This window comes from Saccopteryx bilineata, chromosome 3, assembly GCF_036850765.1.
Source record: "Saccopteryx bilineata isolate mSacBil1 chromosome 3, mSacBil1_pri_phased_curated, whole genome shotgun sequence".
Classification (NCBI taxonomy): domain Eukaryota; kingdom Metazoa; phylum Chordata; class Mammalia; order Chiroptera; family Emballonuridae; genus Saccopteryx; species Saccopteryx bilineata.
Window position 1 is genome coordinate 227,583,102 of NC_089492.1, and position 20,943 is coordinate 227,604,044.

At 37.1% G+C, this 20,943-nt stretch overlaps 1 pseudogene; it reads left to right on the plus strand.

Annotated features, from left to right (window-relative positions):
- Positions 1 to 3,564: 3,564 nt before the first annotated feature.
- On the plus strand, positions 3,565 to 4,731 carry LOC136329014 (coiled-coil domain-containing protein 69-like; annotated as a pseudogene).
- The last annotated feature ends 16,212 nt before the right edge of the window (positions 4,732 to 20,943 follow it).

A 20,943-nucleotide genomic window follows, 5' to 3' on the forward strand; every position in this document is an offset into this window, starting at 1 on the left:
CACATGTATTGAGAGAAGGATTCCTGACCTAGGAATATGAGAATAGCTAAACTCACAACACCCACACTGTAAAAAAAGATATTCATGTAGTTCTTGTTTTTTTCTGATTTACTTATTTCACTCCGTATAATGTTATCAAGATCCCACCATTTTGCTGTAAATGATCTGATGTCATTATTTCTTATGGCTGAGTAGTATTCCATAGTGTATATGTGCCACATCTTCTTTATCCAGTCTTCTATTGAAGGGCTTTTTGGTTGTTTCCATGTCTTGGCCACTGTGAACAGTGCTGCAATGAACATGGGGCTACATGTGTCTTTACGTATCAATGATTCTGAAGTTTTGGGGTATATACCCAGTAGAGGGATTGCTGGGTCATAAGGTAGTTCTACATGATTCCATACATTGGTGGAACATAAAAACGAGACTAAGAGACATGGACAAGAGTGTAGTGGTTACCAGGGGTGGGGGGAGGGAGGACGCAGGAGGGAGGGAGGGAGAGAGTTAGGGGGAGGGGGAGGGGCACAGAGAAAACTAGATAGAGGGTGACGAGGACAATCTGACTCTGGGTGAGGGGTATGCAACATAATTTAATGACAAGATAACCTAGACATGTTTTCTTTGAATATATGTACCCTGAATTATTAATGTCATCCCATTAACATTAATAAAAATTAAAAAAAAAAAAGATATTGACAGAAATTGATTAGTCACATATACTCATAGTATGTGGGAAAGAGGACACTACACACACAGAGCTCTATGCATTTGGCACTCAGGAACATATCAAACACCAGGAGGAATGGAGACAAGCTTTTTAGTGTCAAAAGGAGGTACAGTCTAGTTCCTAAGAGAGGATGAAATTGTCTTGTTTGAATAATTCTACAGGCTAGCAAGAAACCGAAATTCACTATCACGGGCTGAGCAAGAACTGTCCCTTCTTGTTGACAAGGAGTGTGTGTCTAGGGGACGCTACCCCTGGGAGCGGAGTGTGGAGTGCCTAGGGGAGGCTACCCCTGGGAGCGGAGTGTGGAGTGCCTAGGGGAGGCTACCCCTGGGAGCGGAGTGTGGAGTGCCTAGGGGAGGCTACCCCTGGGAGCGGAGTGTGGAGTGCCTAGGGGAGTCTACCCCTGGGAGCGGAGTGTGGAGTGCCTAGGGGAGTCTACCCCTGGGAGCGGAGTGTGGAGTGCCTAGGGGAGTCTACCCCTGGGAGCGGAGTGTGGAGTGCCTAGGGGAGTCTACCCCTGGGAGCGGAGTGTGGAGTGCCTAGGGGAGTCTACCCCTGGGAGCGGAGTGTGGAGTGCCTAGGGGAGGCTATCCCTGGGAGCGGAGTGTGGAGTGCCTAGGGGAGTCTACCCCTGGGAGCGGAGTGTGGAGTGCCTGGGGGACGCTACCCCTGGGAGCGGAGTGTGGAGTGCCTGGGGGACGCTACCCCTGGGAGCGGAGTGTGGAGTGCCTGGGGGACGCTACCCCTGGGAGCGGAGTGTGGAGTGCCTAGGGGAGGCTACCCCTGGCCTGGGAGCGGAGTGTGGAGTGCCTAGGGGAGGCTACCCCTGGCCTGTGAGCGGAGTGTGGAGTGCCTAGGGGACGCTATCCCTAGGAGCGGAGTGTGGAGTGCCTAGGGGAGGCTACCCCTGGGAGCGGAGTGTGGAGGGGAATTGTAGTTATGCCATTTGAGACCCTCTCAAGTTTACTAGCTCAAAAAGCAGCACTTAATATATAGTCTTAATTTTATGCCTTAATCACGAACCAGTGCAAAAAAAGAACTCAAGTAAAGAAATACATAAGTAATAAATTGTAAAAAAAAAAAAAAAAAAAGTAGAAAATGTAATTATTTGTAGATAAAATATTTACCTATATATAAATATTCCAATATAAGTTACACAGTTAGATTAAGTTATGTGATTTTCTGGATATTAAATCATTATAGAAATAAATTACAAACAGAAGATATTTTAATTTGTTTAATTTTCTAACAGAAAAAAAAATCAGAAGAAAACTAAGATATTTGAGACATATATAGAGATAATTATAAAAGGTTTAGACAGAGTGACAAAAAGGTAAATTAGGTCTATCACCATCTTTTTTAACTTCCAAGCGTGTGCTATTAGATGGCACCAGGGGAAAAAACTGAAAAGCATACTTGCCATATTTCTTTGTAATTTGGGCCCTAGAAAAAAATTCTGTTCTGCCAATCAAGGGTACCCATCTGAAGTTGGACTTGAATTTGCAACCAAGTTACACTAGGAAATTGGCAACATGCAAGGCATTTATTTTTTATTTTACATCTCTATTTGGCCCAGTGTGGTTCTGCAGCCAATAATTCTAGAAACAGCTTTCTGATCTTTGAATGGCAGTGAGCCAGTGTTCTGAAGCCAACATTGGTGGTGGCACCTTCCTATTCCAGGTAAAATGGCTAATGTGGGTGATCATAAAGACAGCGGCTGGGACTGTTGACTCTTTCAGTGCCAAGTTTTTGATTATGGCAAGGGTAGAACTTCCTTGGCAAAGTCAGTAAATAATTTGGTTCAAAGAGCCATTCCTGGAGGTCTAGCCTAAACACTTTTCACCTAACTTGTCCCACATTTTGTAAACAATTAAATCATGCTCTGCTTCAAATAGTTCAGAATCTTTCTGTTATTTGCAACTTTAGCAAAGCAACGACACAGTAAAGATCTAAATAAGATCAGAGATATGTTCAAAACATTTAATAGTATAAGAATATAGGTACGTTTTAAATGCAATTACACATTCTCAGTGCTCCCCTTGGAATTTTATTCTGATTCTAAAATTTATATAGAAGTATTATCCATCAAAAACCTGGAGGGAAGAATCCTGCCTTGTCTCTTCCTGGTGACTTACCAGAATTCCTTGGCCTTCCCTGGCTTGCAGCTGTAGTACTTGAGTCCTTGCCTCCATCATGGGATGGTGGAACTTGTGATTTATCCATGTTGGTATATCCAAATTTTAACAAGCAGTTGATGTTGAGTGCTCACTACATTAACAATTGAATTGATTCATTGATTGATAAATGTGTAGGTAAATATCATAAATTTTTTTTTTCACCTTTTGCATTATTCTGTTAACTTGCCCTGGCCAACCAAGTTCGATAATATACTTTATCACATATATTGAGAGTACTATAAGATTTAGTAAATTTTACTAAAATTTGTGCTCCACATTAACTTGCAGGTATAATATAAATCAATCTTTGCTTAATCTAAAATTAAAACTCACATAATAAGGTATGAAGTTCCACAATAAATAGTTAATGTTTTGAATTCTATTTTCCATACAAATATAGAGCCAGTATTTACTGTACAAATTAAATGATTACAAGTTTTGGATACACTGGTTTGTTCTTAGTTTATAACATTGCGATAAACTAAATGTTAGGTATCCCTAAAGCCACTATGGAGGTTATAATTAATAAAAAATAATTACTTTGGGGGTCTTGCCCACAGCCGTGGCCAGCAGGCACGGAGCCGGCCGCGGGGCCCGGACGGCACGGTTATCTGGGGGCCCTGGAATTGGCAGGCGGCGTCCGGGAGCCCCCAGAAGAGGATGGGCTGTGGACATAGCAGGCTGAGCTGCTGCAACCCCCCCCCCCCAAAAGAGACTCCAAGAACGAGATGAGACCTAGACCAGAGCCCCAGCAACTAAGTCCCCTTAAAGGGGACAGAGCCACCATTACCCAGCTTTGTGCATCTGAGGAGGTTGAGCAGCACCAGAAGGAAATAACCAGAATTCTCCAGCAGCATAAGGAGGACAAGAAGAAATGGGCCTGGCAGGTGCAGAAGGAGAGGGAGTTGGAGCTTCAAGAGAAACTGGATGAGCAACGAAGAGTCCTGGATGGAGAACATGAGGCAGCTGGGCAAGTCCTCCAGGCCTTGCATGAGAGAGAGAAAGAAGCCCTAACTCACTCAGTCCAGGAGGCCAAGGCCGCCTTGCAGGAGACCATAGGTAGACTGACCTCACAGCTGGAGGTCTTCCAGGTCAAGATGAACAGGGTGGAGGAGTCCATTCTGAGCTGAGACTATAAGAAGCACATCAGGATTATGGGAGCCCCAGTCAGTTCTGGGAGCAGGAGCTGGAGAGTATGCACTTTGTCATTGAGATGAAGAGTATTCAGGAGCTGGACAAGCGGCTGATCCTCATGGAGACAGTGAAAGAAAAAAACCTGATGTTGGAGGAAAAGATCAGCACACTCCAACAGGAGAATGAGGACCTCCACATCCGAGGCTGCAACCAGACAACTGTGTCAAGGCAGCTCTTGGAGGACCTGCTTCTCCCCCATGAGGCCCTGGAGGAGTCACAGTTAAGGCACAGCTCCAGCAAGAGAAGGAGGAGCTGCTGAACCAGGTCCTTGGGGCTGATGCCTCCCCTGCCTTCCCTCTGGCCTCAGTCACCCCCACTGAGGTCTCCTTCCTGGCCACATAGGCTCCAGGTCCAGACAACCATGACACCTGTGGTCACACCTCCCTCTCCAGGACTTTCCAGAGAAGACAGCAGGAGCCTCTTGTTCTGTTCCCAGGAGGGGATGAGGGCAGGAGTGAGATGGGAGCAAGGGTGTGTGCCCAGTGAGCTCCAGGGACTTGGGCCACATGGAATCACCCAGGGGGCGTTAGGGGCCCCAAGAGGCCTTCTATTGAGTTGGCCCAGGAAGCAAGCAAGGGGGAGTCTTTTCCTCCCCTCACCCTTCAAATCAGGGAATGTAAAGGCTTTTCCCAAGGGGAGAAGAGCAAAGCTGGTCCTAATTTGTCAGCTTTTCTGCCAGCTCATCAGCCTACCCCTGAATGCCCCCACTTCTGCCCTGACCTTCTCTGAGCCACAGTTTACTGTTACGATAAATGATGGGGGAACAGAACAAATGACTCTTACGTCACCACATAGTCTCATTCTAGGGTTGTCTGAAGGGCAGACTAGGAACTGAGGGAGGGGAGGAAGTGGGCCAAACCCTAAGAATTAACTGGGGAAGGTGAGTGGCTGGGACGGGTCACTGGAGACCCTTGGGGCTGACAGTACTGGGGGCCAACCCAGCCCAGGCAGCAGATGGGCAAGTTGTCAGATGTGCCACTGCTCCTGATCCCAGAACCTGGTCGACCAGGTGTTTATGGCCAGAGCTCCCCTTCCTTGACCAGGCAAAGCTCACTCCTCAGCCTTCTGGACTCCACAGTCTCAGTGCCACGTGGGCACGGGGGCCACCTGGCGGGTGTGAGCCCACTCCACAGCCAAAGCTGGAACCTCATCTCTGTACAGATGAGGAAACCTACCTAGGTGGAGCTCACAAAGCCAGGACCAGGACCAGGACCTCCTCTGTCATCCAGGTCTTGTGTTTTTTCCTTCTCCCCGGCTTCTGGGAAAATCAGAACTATGATGGTCCTTCTCCTCCTTCCTCTATATGGCCCCCACCCACTTCCGGTCTCTCTTTTATGCCTCCCCGCACCTTAACTCCTTCTATCACCCCTAACCCCAGGCTGCTAGGACCTGACACCCTGCTCCCCTACCAGTGTGAAGGGGAGGCTGGAGTAACTCACCTCAGCAGGCCTGTTCAGCTCTGACGTTCTCCTCACAAAGTTTCAGGTCAGCTGGGAGCTATAATAATAACCTTCCCTTGCATAGAGCATTTTAATTAAATGCTTTCAGATACACCTGCTTCGTAAGATCCTTGAAGCACGTTCTTCCCCTCTTCAGCATCAAAGCAGTTGGAGATCTCAGGAGCCAAAGGGCCTTGCCTGAGGCCCCCAGCTCTAGCTTCAGCCCTGGGCCAGCATGTAGGAAGAGTTAGTTCCCTAGAACTAAGTCCTGCTCCATCATCCCAGATTGCCTTCCGCATCCATTTCTAGTTCTGGGAGTTCAGCAGGGCTAGGGGTGTACGGAGCTCCAGCCATGGGCAAACAGGTCATCCAGGAACCCTGTCTGGCTCTGGAGTGAATAACAGATGTACTTCTTCACGCAACTTTCCCCAAAGTCTGTCCAGGATACACTAGTTCATTGGACATTGATAGATACAACCAAGTAAAGAATTGGTGGCCAAGTAATTTGAGAAACCTTAGGTTCAATCAAATTAAACAGATTTGTAAACTGCAATTATAATAATAATATAATAATAATAATAATAATAACTTTAACAAAATCAATTTTTTTCAACAAAATTGGAAATAAAGATAATTGCATATCTCTATTCTCATTATATATTGAAAATAAAAATACTGGTACACTGATAAAAAGGTGTCTGAACAAGAAAGCCACCATTCTAATTTCCTAATTCTTTCTAAATGCAAATTCATTGCTGCCTAAAGCCTTAGTTTTGGATATGTTGGACAATTATGAGGGCAATTTAATACTTAAGTTCAATAACTGATTATGAATGTCCTTTAAAAAGGTACACAGCCTGACCAGGCAGTGGTGCAGTGGATAGAGCGTCGGAATGGGATGTGGAGGACCTAGATTTGAGACCCTGAGGTCGCCAGCTTGAGCGCAGGCTCATCTGGTTTGAGCAAAAGCTCACCAGCTTGAGCTCAAGGTCACTGGCTCAAGCCAGGGGTCACTTGGTCTGCTGTAGCCCCCTGGTCAAGGCACATATGAGAAATCAATCAATGAACAACTAAGAAGCCGCAATGAAGAATTGATGTTTCTCATCTCTCTCCCTTCCTATCTGTCCCTCACTCTCTCTCTGTCTCTGCCCCACACAAAAAAGGTACACAAACAACAAAACACTTTAAAGAAATCACAGGAGTTTGAGGGTAGAAAGAATCTTAAAGACCAGTTTATTCAGCCATTAATTACTCCATTCTACAGATTTGTTTTCAGAACAATCAAAAGAAGTCCCAATTAGTTTGCAACTACTCTACCCACTGAGCTGTTAAATGGGGGAAACTGACTACATCAAATACATTAGGTTTAACTTGAGCAGCATAAAGTAATGAACTGGAATCACTTCTCAGTCTACATTATATATAATGCATATGTAATGGTACATATATACATATTATTGATAAATTCTGATCATATAAAGTTAAAGCTTTCTGTCAACTATTATCTACATCCATCTTTCATATACAAAACCTATATTCCACATGTAACAATTTGATTTTAGAGTCTTAATCCAGAGCTTTATGTCAATTTCTCTTTACCTCTTTTTGTTATTAATAAGCTATGAATCTTATTTTTTCAAAGCACCTTTTAAAATTCAGTATATTCAATGTGATTTCTGCTTTTTAGTGCAAATTAGAAAAATATGTAAAAAGGATAATATTACAAGTCTTCATAAAGTTCTTTATCCTGGCACTGATTTAAAAGTCTGACTCTGAGCTTTTGTCTGTATGAAGCTAAAATGTTAAACTGGATGTTCTCAGCCAAATTAGCTCAATTCCACTGACTTATTAGTCATTTCAATTTAACATTTAATCAGTTCAAGGAACTGGTCCACTTGCCCCATGTATTGGGATTATGTCTAGATTTAGGAAGTTCAATTTACATCATTGCAAAGGGATACAACTGGTCTGTGCTTATGCTGATAAAAATATATCTCCTTTTTGGCCCAGAAAATCGGAGATAATTGCTCCTCAAGGCTTTTTAGTATTTTCCTGTTGATTCAGTTCTCTCATGATTTTAGCTGATGCTAATCCCCGGATGTCCTGCTGCATCACCTTTTGTTGCCTGCTAATGACGACCCACCTCTCAGCTTCTTGGGGGTGTCTATGTCAGAGAAGTTCTACAAATTCCTGCTGGGGACATGTTCAGATATATGTTTGGTTTATTCCTTTTCCAAGGCTTGCATGCTTAATTTTTTTCTCTTTTAAAAAATATGCTATTTTTTTTCAATTTTGTCCTCATTTTCCATGTAATCTGGTTCAAACTGGATTTTTCTCACTTACAATGGAGTTAGTTCTGGCTGAAAAAACTATGAGTAGAAATAACAATGGTGATTCCTGAGTTTAGGCAATAAATATGCCCTGAATAGGTAGATATGTTCCTCCTGTTCTCTTTTCCCAACATCAGCAACCTGGAAGCCACTGGCAACAAGGTAGAGCCATCATATCTCTCAGCCACCACTTGGAAGGCAATAGCTACCAACAACAGTGGGACACACAGCTGACTTGGTGTGTATGGGAAATTAACCTCTGCTGTGTTCATTTATTAAGATTTCTTAATTAGCCTGACCAGGCGGTGGCACAGTGGATGGAGTGTCGGACTGGGATGAGGAGGACCCAAGTTCAAGACCCCGAGGTCGCCAGCTTGAGTGTGGGCTCATCTGGCTTGAGCAAAAAGCTCACCAGCTTGGACCCAATGTCGCTGGCTCGAGCAAGGGGTTACTCAGTCTGCTGTAGCCCCCTGGTCAAGGCACATATGAGAAAGCAATCAATGAACAACTAAGGTGTCGCAACGAGAAACTGACAATTAATGCTTCTCATCTCTCTCTGTTCCTGTCTGTCTGTTCCTATCTATCCCTCTCTCTGACTCTCTCTCTCTCTGTCCCTGTAATAAAAAAAATTCTTAATTTGCCACTGTATCAAAAATTAGTATATCAGGTCTAAGAAAACTACTTTCTCCATATTGAAAACACTTTTTTTCTACCATTTTGTTGTGTATACGCAATACTCTTGGAAAGATTTTGTCTTTCTTACCTCTTGCCATTCTCCTCTGAGCTCTTTTCCTGATTACTTCTCAAAAGTGGCCCACAAAAACTTGACCAGAACACTAGAGTTGTTTCTAACAGCTCAAGGCTGTGTCATTAAGAGGACTCTAGGCCCAAAGTGCTTGCCCCGGGGAAACTCAGTGTGCCAGATATGTGTTGTTCATTGCAGTCAACATCTGACAATTGGGTCCCTGTCTCTCAGTCTCAGTGGGACATTAAAAGCATAACTCGCATAGGTCCCAGTTTACAAACACAGACAGGTTTCACGTGTACCCTCTCAAGTGTTTTATAGTTGCTATTTTTTACTTCTCTCATTTTATTGAGCCTCCCTACCTACCCAATATTTCTTCATTCTTCCTTTAATTTACCAGGTTAACCCAGTACAAATAAAATTTGAGGTCAATTCACTCCAGATTCTTTGTATTACATACAGCAGTGCATTACTGATTAAAACCTATCCTTACCACTTTAGTATCTAGCATTTCTATCTTTGACATTATTTCACTAGCAAGTCCTATCCTATCTCAGCTACTCCATTCTCTCCTCATATCAGTCACCTAACTAGCTAAATATTAAGTGTATCTAATCAATGGATCATGAGCTATTCTTTAAGAAAGCTATTCCTGTCTCTCCATTCACCCAAAATGGGCTAAGAAAACCTTTTTGTATTTCCCCTAAAGCTAGCATTTCCCCCTCTTATTGTAACAGTTATATAATATTGCACCCCATTATTTGTCTGTCTCCACTACTAGACTCTAAATTTCTGAATGATGCAAAAGGTATTTTTCTGTTAAATAAACACAAGGTTGTAGCTTAAGTACTAAATGAGATAATGATATTAAAATACTGAGTACATATAAAATACATGTTTGCTGAATGAATTGAAAATAATCCTTATAATTTGATATTATAATATCACGCTAACTCCTCTAACATTTGGCAAAGTTCCACTATTAAATAAAGAAAAATCATCTCATTGAACCACAGTTGTGTTCAGATATACCTCAGAGAGCTGTTGGGGACCAAAAACTAACAGGGTTTTTGCAGTTTAAACTTCTGGGAGACAGAGGTGTGAAGAACTGGCTGTAATCTGACAGTCTGCCCAACCCCCACCTCACTTACCTGATTAAGTTGCAAAAAGCTAAACCAGGGGTCCCCAAACTTTTTACACAGGGCCCAGTTCACTGTCCCTCAGACCATTGGAGGGCCGGACTATAAAAAAAACTATGAACAAATTTCTGTGCACAATGCACATATCTTATTTTAAAGTAAAAAAACAAAACGGGAACAAATACAATATTTAAAATAAAGAACAAGTAAATTTAAATCAACAAACTGACCCGTATTTCAATGGGAACTATGCTCCTCTCACTGACCACCAATGAAAGAGGTGCCCCTTCCGGAAGTGTGGCGGGGGGCCGGATAAACGGCCTCAGGGGGCCGCATGCGGCCCACGGGCAGTAGTTTGGGGACCCCTGAGCTAAACCCTTCCCCACACCTCCATGTTAGCTGTGATACTCGATTGTTTGTATTCATCCTACCCCCCATGTCCCCCGGAAAGACTGGAGGCAAGATTCTTCTTTGTGTGAAGTTAAGATGTTATGTATGGTGGGGGTTTTCTGCACTTGGTAAAATTCTTGGGTTGCCTTGGAAATGTGATCAGAGATCTCATGGGCTAATGGCCCACTTTGTCCTATAAATAAAGCAAGATGCAGTTTATGAGCACTCTCTGTTTTTGCTATCAGCTTTGCAGAGCCCTCCCGAACCCATCCTTTTATTTTTTAAGTGTATTTTCTTAATTTCGCGCCGTTTCCACTCAGGACCTGGAATTACTAGCAGTGCTGGTTCTTGACAGAGAGCCTCCATTTTTTCTAATTGAAAGAATGTATAGTGAATTTTTGCTGCTCAGTGTAGAGGTTGATTGACCAAACACACAGCCGTACTGGAGATGGAGAAATGTTAGCCTTACACAGGAGAATCATGTCGAATTTGCTCAAAAGAAAGGCTGCTTTTAGCTCAGACTCAAGTAGGAATTGACTCTTCCTTTGCATCACCTCAGAATTTTAATCTCCTTTACTTAAACAAGTATTGTGCAACATATTGTACAACATACTTGTGCAATATATATTATATTCCAGGCAATGTTTGATTTTAAATTTAGTGGAAAACAGACACAGAGAAATAATACAGCTTAAAGAAAAGTTAGAGGTTCTTTGTTGGATTTAGCCCTAAGCAAACAGGAAGACTTTCCTAGGGAGTTAAGAGGAGCCAGCTTTTGCCATGCACTGAATGGAGGTATACACATCAAAAGAAAATGCTAATGCCTATAAATAAAGGTAATTGGACAAGGAAGTATAATGTTTTGCTACATTGTAAGGTTCCTAAAATTAAAGAGTGGCTTCTAGTTCAGAAAGATGGAGAGCATGAATGTTGAAGATATAAAAAGAGTGTCAAAACCTGAGAAAGACACAGATTGGAATGAAACATTCTCCTGCAAGAACTTTTATAAGTAGAAACAAATAGTTTTAAAATATTATCATATATAAACACAAACACATTTAGGTGTGTAATAGTTTCCAAGTGTGCTTAAGTAACTGTATATATCTATTTATGCATAGTTCTCATTTATAGTATGCACTATCTTTTTTAAATTTATAATTTTGTAAATGAGATTATCATGCTTTGTTAGATTTTAGTAGATAAACTAGGTTTAATTATTCTGGATATACTCTTATGTATAAAATACATATATACATATATATACACATAAATATATTAAGTTAAAGTTATACTGTTATTAAGAATTTCTATATTTATAAAGAATGTAGTTTTTCCTGTTGGGTTTTTATTTGTTTTAGTATGTAGTGGCTTCAAAAATGAGTTGGAGACCATTTTGTTTCTTATGTCATGAATAAGTGCTCATATTTAATTTCTAATACTTAAACATCCTGATGTTTTCAATAGGAGAAAATACTGAACTATGTATTTTTCTATTTTTTTTCTTGCTGGGATAGAATTTCTAATATTTACGTATACAAAGTTTATTGTTTAACTGAGGTACAGTCATGTCAAACTAGTATCACAAACTCTTATATAAAGATATTTTAATAAGGAGATAAAAGAAATAAACTATTAAAATATTTTCATAGAAAAGCTATTGCAGTTGAGATGCAAACACATACACATCTTTGAAGAATCTCAAGCCAGAAACTTAGGCCACTTATCATCAGTCTATTGCAATGACACCTCTTGTACTTAAAACACCAAATTTTTCACGTCTTCCATATTCAGGCCAGAACTATTCCACTACATATTACAAAGTAAATTGTACATTTTAAATTTCTATGAAGTAGAAATATGTATTTAACCATTTTACATCCATTGTTTTATGTAAATCATATTTATCACTCTACCAACAGGTTATGAGATGTATGATTACAAGTTGAGCAATGATGGAGATTCATTTTTATAATTTAAATAATGAAAAATAAAGGATTTTGTTCACCAATATTAAGTTCTTCTGAAAACAAACTTTGTGAAAGGGTCTTGGGAAGTAACACCAGGGAGAATAAGAGAGGTAATAAGAAACATGAGAGAGTGGAAAAAAGACAATAAAATATGTATTGAGTGAGATATTTTATCTTCTATTGCCTAAGAATTGTCTGACCAGAAGATAGGAAATCTAAGATAGTTAGCTCTTGTCTTTCAGTAGTTAAGAGTAATCTCTGGAGGAATTAATTCTATTTTACCTCTATTTTTAGAAATTAAAATTAATGGGGGGACATTGATCAATAAGAGTACATATGTTTCAGGTAAACATTTTTATAACATATGAACTGTTGATTGAGTTGTGTGCCTAACCTCTGATTTTTTTAAAAACAAAATTTAGGCCTTGGCCAGTTGGCTCAGTTATAGAGTATCAGCCTGACATGTGGATGTCCCGGATTCGATTCCTAGTCAGGGCACTCAGGAGATGTGTCCATCTGCTTCTCCGCCCTTCCACTCTCCTTTCTCTCTATCTCTCTCTTTCCCTCCTGCAACCTAGGCTCCATTGGAGCAAAAGTTGGCCTGGGCATTGAGGATGGCTCCATGGCCTCCACCTCAAGTGCTAGAATGGCTCTGGTTGAAACGGAACAATGCCCCACATGGGCAGAGCATCACCCCCTAGTGGACATGCTGGGTGGATCCTGGTTTCATGCACGCAGGAGCCTGTCTCTCTGCCTCCCTGCTTCTCATTTCAGAAAAATTAAAAAAAAAAAAAAAAGTAAGATTTAAAGTTCTAGAAACATCCCTCAGGCAGAGAATCAATTGCAGTTGTGTACAGGGACACTATCTTCATTAATTGCAGGTAAACAGTAGAGGTAGAAACCCATGACTTTTTCTACAGTTTTTATAAATCCTAAAAGTTTTCAACAGGTGAACAAAGGGAAAAGATAAAGATGTGTATCAAATCCAGATTAACTACTACAAGTTTCAAAATTGTATTAAGGGTTAATCAGAATTCCTACAGAAAAAATATATTGAATCATGAATTTTAATTAATGTCACATTGATTTGAGATAGTCTTTTACAGCATTATTACACATTTCATAAATAATACTTAGTTCAACTTTCCACTATGGTGTATTCCCTAAGTAAACTGGCTCAGGACAGAATATTTAAATGCACTTGGCAAAAAAGGATAAATTACTGAGGAGGCTAGTGAGGGAAAGTTCTGATTAACACTGAAGAACCTCTTTATCAGTTAGATCATTACAATGTATTATTTATTTGGAGTCAAGGCAAAATCAACTGACTTTTCACAAGATAATGGTAGTTTAACTGAAAACACTCAACAGGAACTTAAGAATCTGATTTATCTTCCAGACTCTGCACTAACTACACAGTTTATTAAATTGCAGAAGAGTGTGTTGTGTGAGGCAGATGAGGTGTTGTTTTCTCCTGTAAAATAAATTAAAAGTGGAATTATAAGATTTCAATCTTTTTCCAATTTTTTTATCCCATGTTAAGAAATGAATGATTAAAAAATAAGTTTTTTTTCTCTATTTCTGAAAATGGTCAGACATTTATTTTTCTTGCATTATATAGTACTACCTTCATGAGCTTGTACAAAGAGACAGTCTAGGTCAGGGGTTGGGAAACTTTTCGGCTGAGAGAGCCATGAACGCCACATATTTTAAGATGTAATTCTGTGAGAGCCATACAACAACCCGTGTACATCACACATTATCCAATAAAAATTTGGTGTTTTCTTGGAGGACAGCTGTGATTGGCTCCAGCCACCCGCAACCATGAACATGAGTGGTAGGAAATAAATGGATTATAATATATGAGAATGTTTTATATATTTAATGTTATTTTTTTTATTAAAGATTTGTCTCTGAGCCAGATGCAGCCATCAAAAGAGCCACATCTGGCTTGCAGGCCATAGGTTCCCATTCCTTGATCTAGGTCTTAAGCAAATCTTCTGTGGTGCCATGTACTGTGCTTGATAGATATTGTTTAATTAAAGAAAATACCAGCATAATTGTATTGATTTTGATGATTTATTTCTTTGAAGTAAATGGTTTAAAATATACTTAATTTCTAGTTTAATTTTTTTTCTTTTAGTTTAGAGTCGAGTTAAAAAAAGCCCCACAATGTTATGTTAACAAAAGCATATGAAAAAATTTGTTTTTAGGAAGATAGAAAGTAAAATTGGATTAAATTAACAATGAAATAATAACTTTTGAAATCCATTTAGTAAATCAGTACTTCGTTTTATTGTTGATTGCATAAGAAAGATTCACACAGTAGGATATAATTTTGAAAGTGCTGAAATTTGCATTCATTAGAGTTACAGTGGCTAATCAAGAAATTTTCAGTTAAACATCACTTCAGCTGCATTTTCATCAACTATGAGAACTGTCTACATAGTTAATGAGAAAATTTCAGAGTGTACCAAAGTATTCTTGATCTGTTCTCATCTGAATATTTCTATCTTATAATTTTGCTATCTTTATTTAAAGACAGGACTGTGTCTTTTATATTTTTGAAGTTAGTATATAGTCATATAAATATAGATATACATATATATTATACACACATATACAAGGAACTGAGGATATTATGTTTTAGGTTTAAAAGAACTTATATTATAAATGCTCTTGTATTTTGCAGACCTAAATTATGTTTATTGAATGTTAAAAGTAATCTTCCCAAACTTTTCATATTTCATTAAGAAATCTGAGTCTTGGAATAGTGAAAGCATTTTCAAGGAAAAACTTTACATTGAACTAGAACCCTGAATTCCTCATTACCATGCAATGATTATCAGTTTGTAATGCACTGAATTTCCGTTGTATTTATTCAATAAATATATTTGGTCTACTTTATACTAAATAATATAGCAGATACTAAGAAACTATATTTAACAAGAAATTTCAATGAGTTTGTGTAAAGAGGTGATAAGATGCTAAGGAGGCCATCTGCTTTATTTTAATAGGTATTTAATCCACTCAAGTCCTGATGTGAAGCTGACTTGCCTTAGAGGGATTTTTTTGTTAATGAGCTGTCTTAATTCCTTATGCCTATATCTCAAATTGGTATACACTTAAAATTCTAGTAATGTAAACTGTAGTCTATCTCAGATTTAATTAATGACAAAATGGTGAAGCAGGCAAAGATTGTGTCCAATTAGCTCTTTGTGAAAAGACCTATAACATACTTTTGGTGAGACTCTTTTCGATGACCTATGACCTGCAAATGTCACTTTCTCTGTGAGCTGGGAATTTCTAGAGATGTATACGTGTCTCTATTACAAACATGAAATGAATATAATTGCTAAATCCATGAGCTTTAGAATCAGACTGCCGCATTCTACCTCTGGTTCTCTTACTTAGTGGAAAGAAAATTCAGTAAAGTTAACTTAGTTTTTCTGTACTTTTGACTTTCTGCTTCAATTTAATATTGTAAACATTAACTGAATTAATTTGTACAAAAGCCTTATTACATATAAATCAGTACCTAGTAAAAAATCCATTAATGTAAGTTTTATTTAAGCACAATCTATGAATTGTCTGCTATCTAATATTTTTAATTGCAAAATATGAATCCAAAAGCTTATCAAATCATTCTACATTTAATATTTTCAACATTTAAAAGTCATCCTCAACTACTTTATTATTAGTCTAAGTGGACTTTTCCAACTCCAAACTATTTATTTTTTTAATTAGATTATACTAGTGTAATCTAGAGTTTTCTTTTACTGTAGTGGTGGAATAAGAAACTCTGAAAGTGCTTCAATAAAAACAAAGAGAGCATTGGGAAAATTGTCAAAATAAACTTTTTCAGAATTCTGTCAATTAACTAAAGACTTTTAACAATTCAGGAAGCACGGGATTAAAAAAAACTGAATATTGGCAAGAATAGATTTATAATCCTTATTTACTTGCTTTAATCCTGTCTTCTCCTCAGCTTTGTAATGTCTTAAGAAGTAAGAGTCGCACTAATATGGTAGCTATAAAATTTAACAGCCATATTATCACCCGGATTAGGCAGCTGGGTTTGGAGCTCTGCAAAGGTTCTATTCTTAGAGAATTGCCATTATTTGCCCTGGCAGCTTTCTGAAAAGCTTCCGTTTCAGGGCCTGTCATTTGATCTAATTTTGAACTCATTTTGTGCAAACAGTCTTATCTCCAAAGAACTAGTAAAAAATAATCACTAAGAATTCTTTAACTTCGAAACTTTATGAGGAGGTGTTACCAGTTAGACTAAGAAGATGATTAAAAAAGAAAAAAATAACTTTGGTGTTTTTTTTTTTTTTTTTTTTTTAATATGACAATGGGCTGAACATAAGGATGTTGTAAAAGCTCTGAAATATTCCTGAGATTCTAAAAGGTCATGCGTATGTATAGCACTGTGCATAAGACTTGGAAAAACTGGCAAAAGTCTTAATCTCTTAAATATTGTTGATCTTGATGTACTGCACAAGTGGAAAGTAAAGATAGAGTTCTACTACTTTTATAGCGTAAAGATGTCTCAAAACACAGGCAAAGTCACTCAACAAAATGTTGAAGATTAATTGATTAAAAGCATTTAAGGTATTTTTTCAATAATTTAATTATCAATAGGTTAACCAAGCAGAGGCTTCAGTGAATGCAAGTGACAAAGAATACTTTGCAAAATTAGCCCAGAAAATGCATGAAACAAACAGCAATAACAAAAAGCAAAACAGTCAACAAGAGGAAGTGTGTGATTGGGAGATTTGATTTCTAGAATTGTCCCCTTATAATATCATATTTCATATTATAGCTTTTAAACAAACAAAAAAATACACCAAATAATTGAAAACTTGTCTAGAGCACATAGAAAAAGTAGTTTTTAGAAGTGTTACTGGGGAAGCTCAAATGTTGTCTATGATCATGCTCAAGCAAGTGACCCGGCACTTAAGCCAGTGACCGCAAGGTTTCAAACCTGGGTCCTTCGCGTCCCAATCCAATGCTCTATCCACTGCACCACCACCTGGTCAGGCTTATATATTATTTAAAATAATTGGATATATACATCCTAGATTCCAGCAAAAGGATATTGCAATGACTCTGAGGCTGGAGAACATCTAATATAAATATATTCAAGGAATCCCAAGTTAGCCAGTGTGATTAGACCAGGGAAAGCAAGATGGGGCAGCAGGCAATGAGTTCAGAGAAGTAAGGAAAAGAAAACAAAAGCTACAGGACTTTCGTGAAGAAATTAGCTTTGACAGTGAACAAAGGGGAATCAGTTTGAAACTTTGAATATAGGAGAGACATGGTCTGATTATTTTTCAGATATCTGACTTCTCTATTAAGAAAAACTAAATACACTATGTAAGTGGAAGCAGGGCACTAGTTATTGTTATTATTTCCAATGATGGAAAAAATGAGTGGTGAGTTAACAGTTAGAAATTATTAATCTACAACTGTGCTGCTTACTACAATAGTCACTAGCCACATACACAGTGTTTGCAGGAGTTCTCAGTACATAATTCTTGTGCCCCATGAAAATGAAGGAAAAGCATCTACAACAATCATCAAGACATGCCGATTCCAGATGGCTAAAACTATTCTACACATTTGTTTTTCCTTTATGTTATATGACTTTCAAAAAATTCATCTGTACAAGTTCATTTTATATATGACTTTGATACATCATTTATTCTAATGAATTAACAATTCTTTTATTAAATTCTTATAATGGGATAGTAGTTCCTAGTAGATATATCTCTTGTTTCTGTTTCATCATTTCTTTAGATTTCTATTTTAATAAAAAATTCATTTTTATTTGTAGGGATGAATAGTATTATTAATTTTGAATCCTTTCTTTCCAGTGTCATTATTTTGAAGCTGTATTCATGAATAAGTATTATTTGCTTTAATCTTCTACTTCATTTTATTGGTGCAAGAAATATTTTTCTACTTTTATATAAATATACTCTTGAATATAACTCCATTGTAATTCTGCTCTGGATTGGTTATGTCTGAATCTGTCTCTTTAATATTAGGGTAAAACCCAACTTAGAAAAAAACAAGTATGGATGTGTATATATATTAAATAAGTTAAAAAAAAAATATATATATAGTCATGTTATGAAATTTCAAAAAAATTCATGTAAAAATTATTCATTCTAGAGGCAAAACCAATGTCTAAAAATAAAACAAACATAGGCATGGAGTATGTAACATGATTTTTGAGAAGAAAATTGGAAGAATGTTACCAACATTTGTTTCTTCTCAGTTGAGGCTTATACAAAATTAATTTAGAAAATAAAAATTTTTCTAAACTCACTATTTCATAAAATATTATGTCCTTTATATTTTCATGCTTAAATCAAATACTTCTTTAGAGATCAATAGGGCATGTCTTTCATGAAGAGTATTTGATTCTTTATTGACTTGAAAAATGTTTTCAGTTACAATGCTTTATTCAGTCTCTATAAACCCAGCTGACACATACATTTTATATTCTATATATACAGGAAAAATATTTCAGTTAAATTAATAAATTGAAGTGTTTTTCTTCATATCATAGAATATAAAACATATAACATCTCAAAAATAACATAAATACTATTGTATAGTTAACCAAATATATGTCTTTGTTATAAGCTCTTGATATCCATTATTAATGAAACTACTGTTTTAAAAAATTACACCATTTTTTAAAAAAATGAAATATTAAGGTTGCTTATGCAGCAAAATCCTTTTGATAGTGATAGTGTTTCTAATAAAATACCTAACCTTATTTTTCTAAAATAAGTTGGTATGTATTTATATTATATACTTTATTGTTATTTGTACTAGAATTGGTTATGAGCTGCCTACAAGTCCATTTTCCTTTTATTATAAATATTGACACTATAGGTCAAATATAGGTTGCTTAAAAATGTTATTTTATGACCAAGAGCAAATTTTTAAATATATTTTTAGTTAAGAAGTTAAAATGAAAACAAGCTTTCTCTACTTACCTTTTAAAAAATCTAAATTATAGACAGAAAGTGACAGGTAGAAGGTGCTCCATATCTTAGAATTTCACTGAGACAGGCAAGCCTGTCTGCTTAAGCTTTCATAGTCCAGGGACAGTCAGTCATGGTGAAATTGAAATATGTTAAATGATATCATGAAAAATAGCACTCATAATTGCCAATAATGCAGTATATTTGCAGAAAGACTAGAGATAAAGAAACAGAAAGATTAAAATTTAGAATATAACTTTAAATCTAAGCATATTTTTAATATCACCATAGCAAAAAAAGCAATTACTATACCAAGAGCTTAACATCTTTGTGTAGTCTTTATAGAACAAACTCTCACATTACTGACAAATTTCATCTTCTTGTTGAAGACTTCTTCCTGTCAGGTTCAAACATTATTAAAAATTTTGAATATTGATTGATTGCCTTAACTTCATAATAGACTACCAGTCAAGAGACGATGAATGGCTTTTTGTCTATTAATCATGCAAAGGGAGCAAAGAGGACAACATGAAATACTATTATTTTCTCCTGTGTACAAAATTAGGAGAGTTGTCAAAAACAATGACATAGCCAACAATTACTGAAGTGTTTTCTAGTTATTTCATTAGTAATAAAATATTAATTAAATACCCCCCCCAAAAAGAAATTAGAAGTCTGACAATATTATTCAGGATGTTATTTATAATGAATTAATGAGCAACATCATAAAAAATGAAGTTTGAACTTCAGTCAAATTTACTCTCAAGGGCTAAAAAGAAAGATCAACTTTATGCAAGTTCTATACTTATAAATTTGCATATGGGAATTAATACAAGATGTTTTATATTGAATCTACTAACCTTTTATCCCACCTTAAGACCTCTTTTTTATCTCAGAGTATATTGGTGTTTATATACTTGCTACAAAAAACTAATATGATTGATGTGTCATAGAATGGTACATTTGAAGCTGATATAATTTAATTAACCAATATCACTCCAATACATTTTAATTTAAAATCTAATTACAAAATGAAAAGAAAATATTTCATTATATGTAAAAATTTGAACACATACTGTATTTCCAGATCTGTGCTTAGACTGGGACAGAAAAATGAAGATATAAGACTTAAGCATAACATATATACCTTTATGCTAGATATTTAGAATAAGTTCTAAAGGACTCATGGATGTCTGGTAGAATTCTAAAATTAAAATTATTTATTTATCATTTTAATTAAATGTATTGGGGAAATTTGGTTAATAAGATTATATAGATTTTAATGTACAATTATGATAAATCATCTGTATGTTGTACTATGTCCAGCATCCAAAGTCAAATTTTCATCACCATATATTTGACTCCCTTTACCTATAGTACCCTACTCCCCTCCTTCTCTCAATTACCATAATGTTGTCTGTATTATTGAATTTTTGTTTGTCATGTTTATTTTTAAAATTTTTTTAATATTTATTTATTCATTTTTTAGAGAGGAGAGAGAGTTAGAATGAGAGAGAGAGAGAGAGAGAGAGAGAGAGAAAGGGGGGAGGAGCAGGAAGCATCAACTCCCATATATGCCTTGACCAGACAAGCCCAGGGTTTTGAACCAGTGACCTCAGTGTTCCAGGTCAATGCTTTATCCACTGCGCCACCACAGGTCAGGCATGTTTATTTTTTTATTTCAGTTTTATACCCTATATATGAGGGAAATCATATGATCCTTGGCTTTTTCTGTCTGATTTATTTTACTTAGCATGATATTCTCCAAGTTCTAGCAAATGGCAGTGTTTATGTTTTCTTATGACTAAGTAATGTTCTGTTTTATATATAT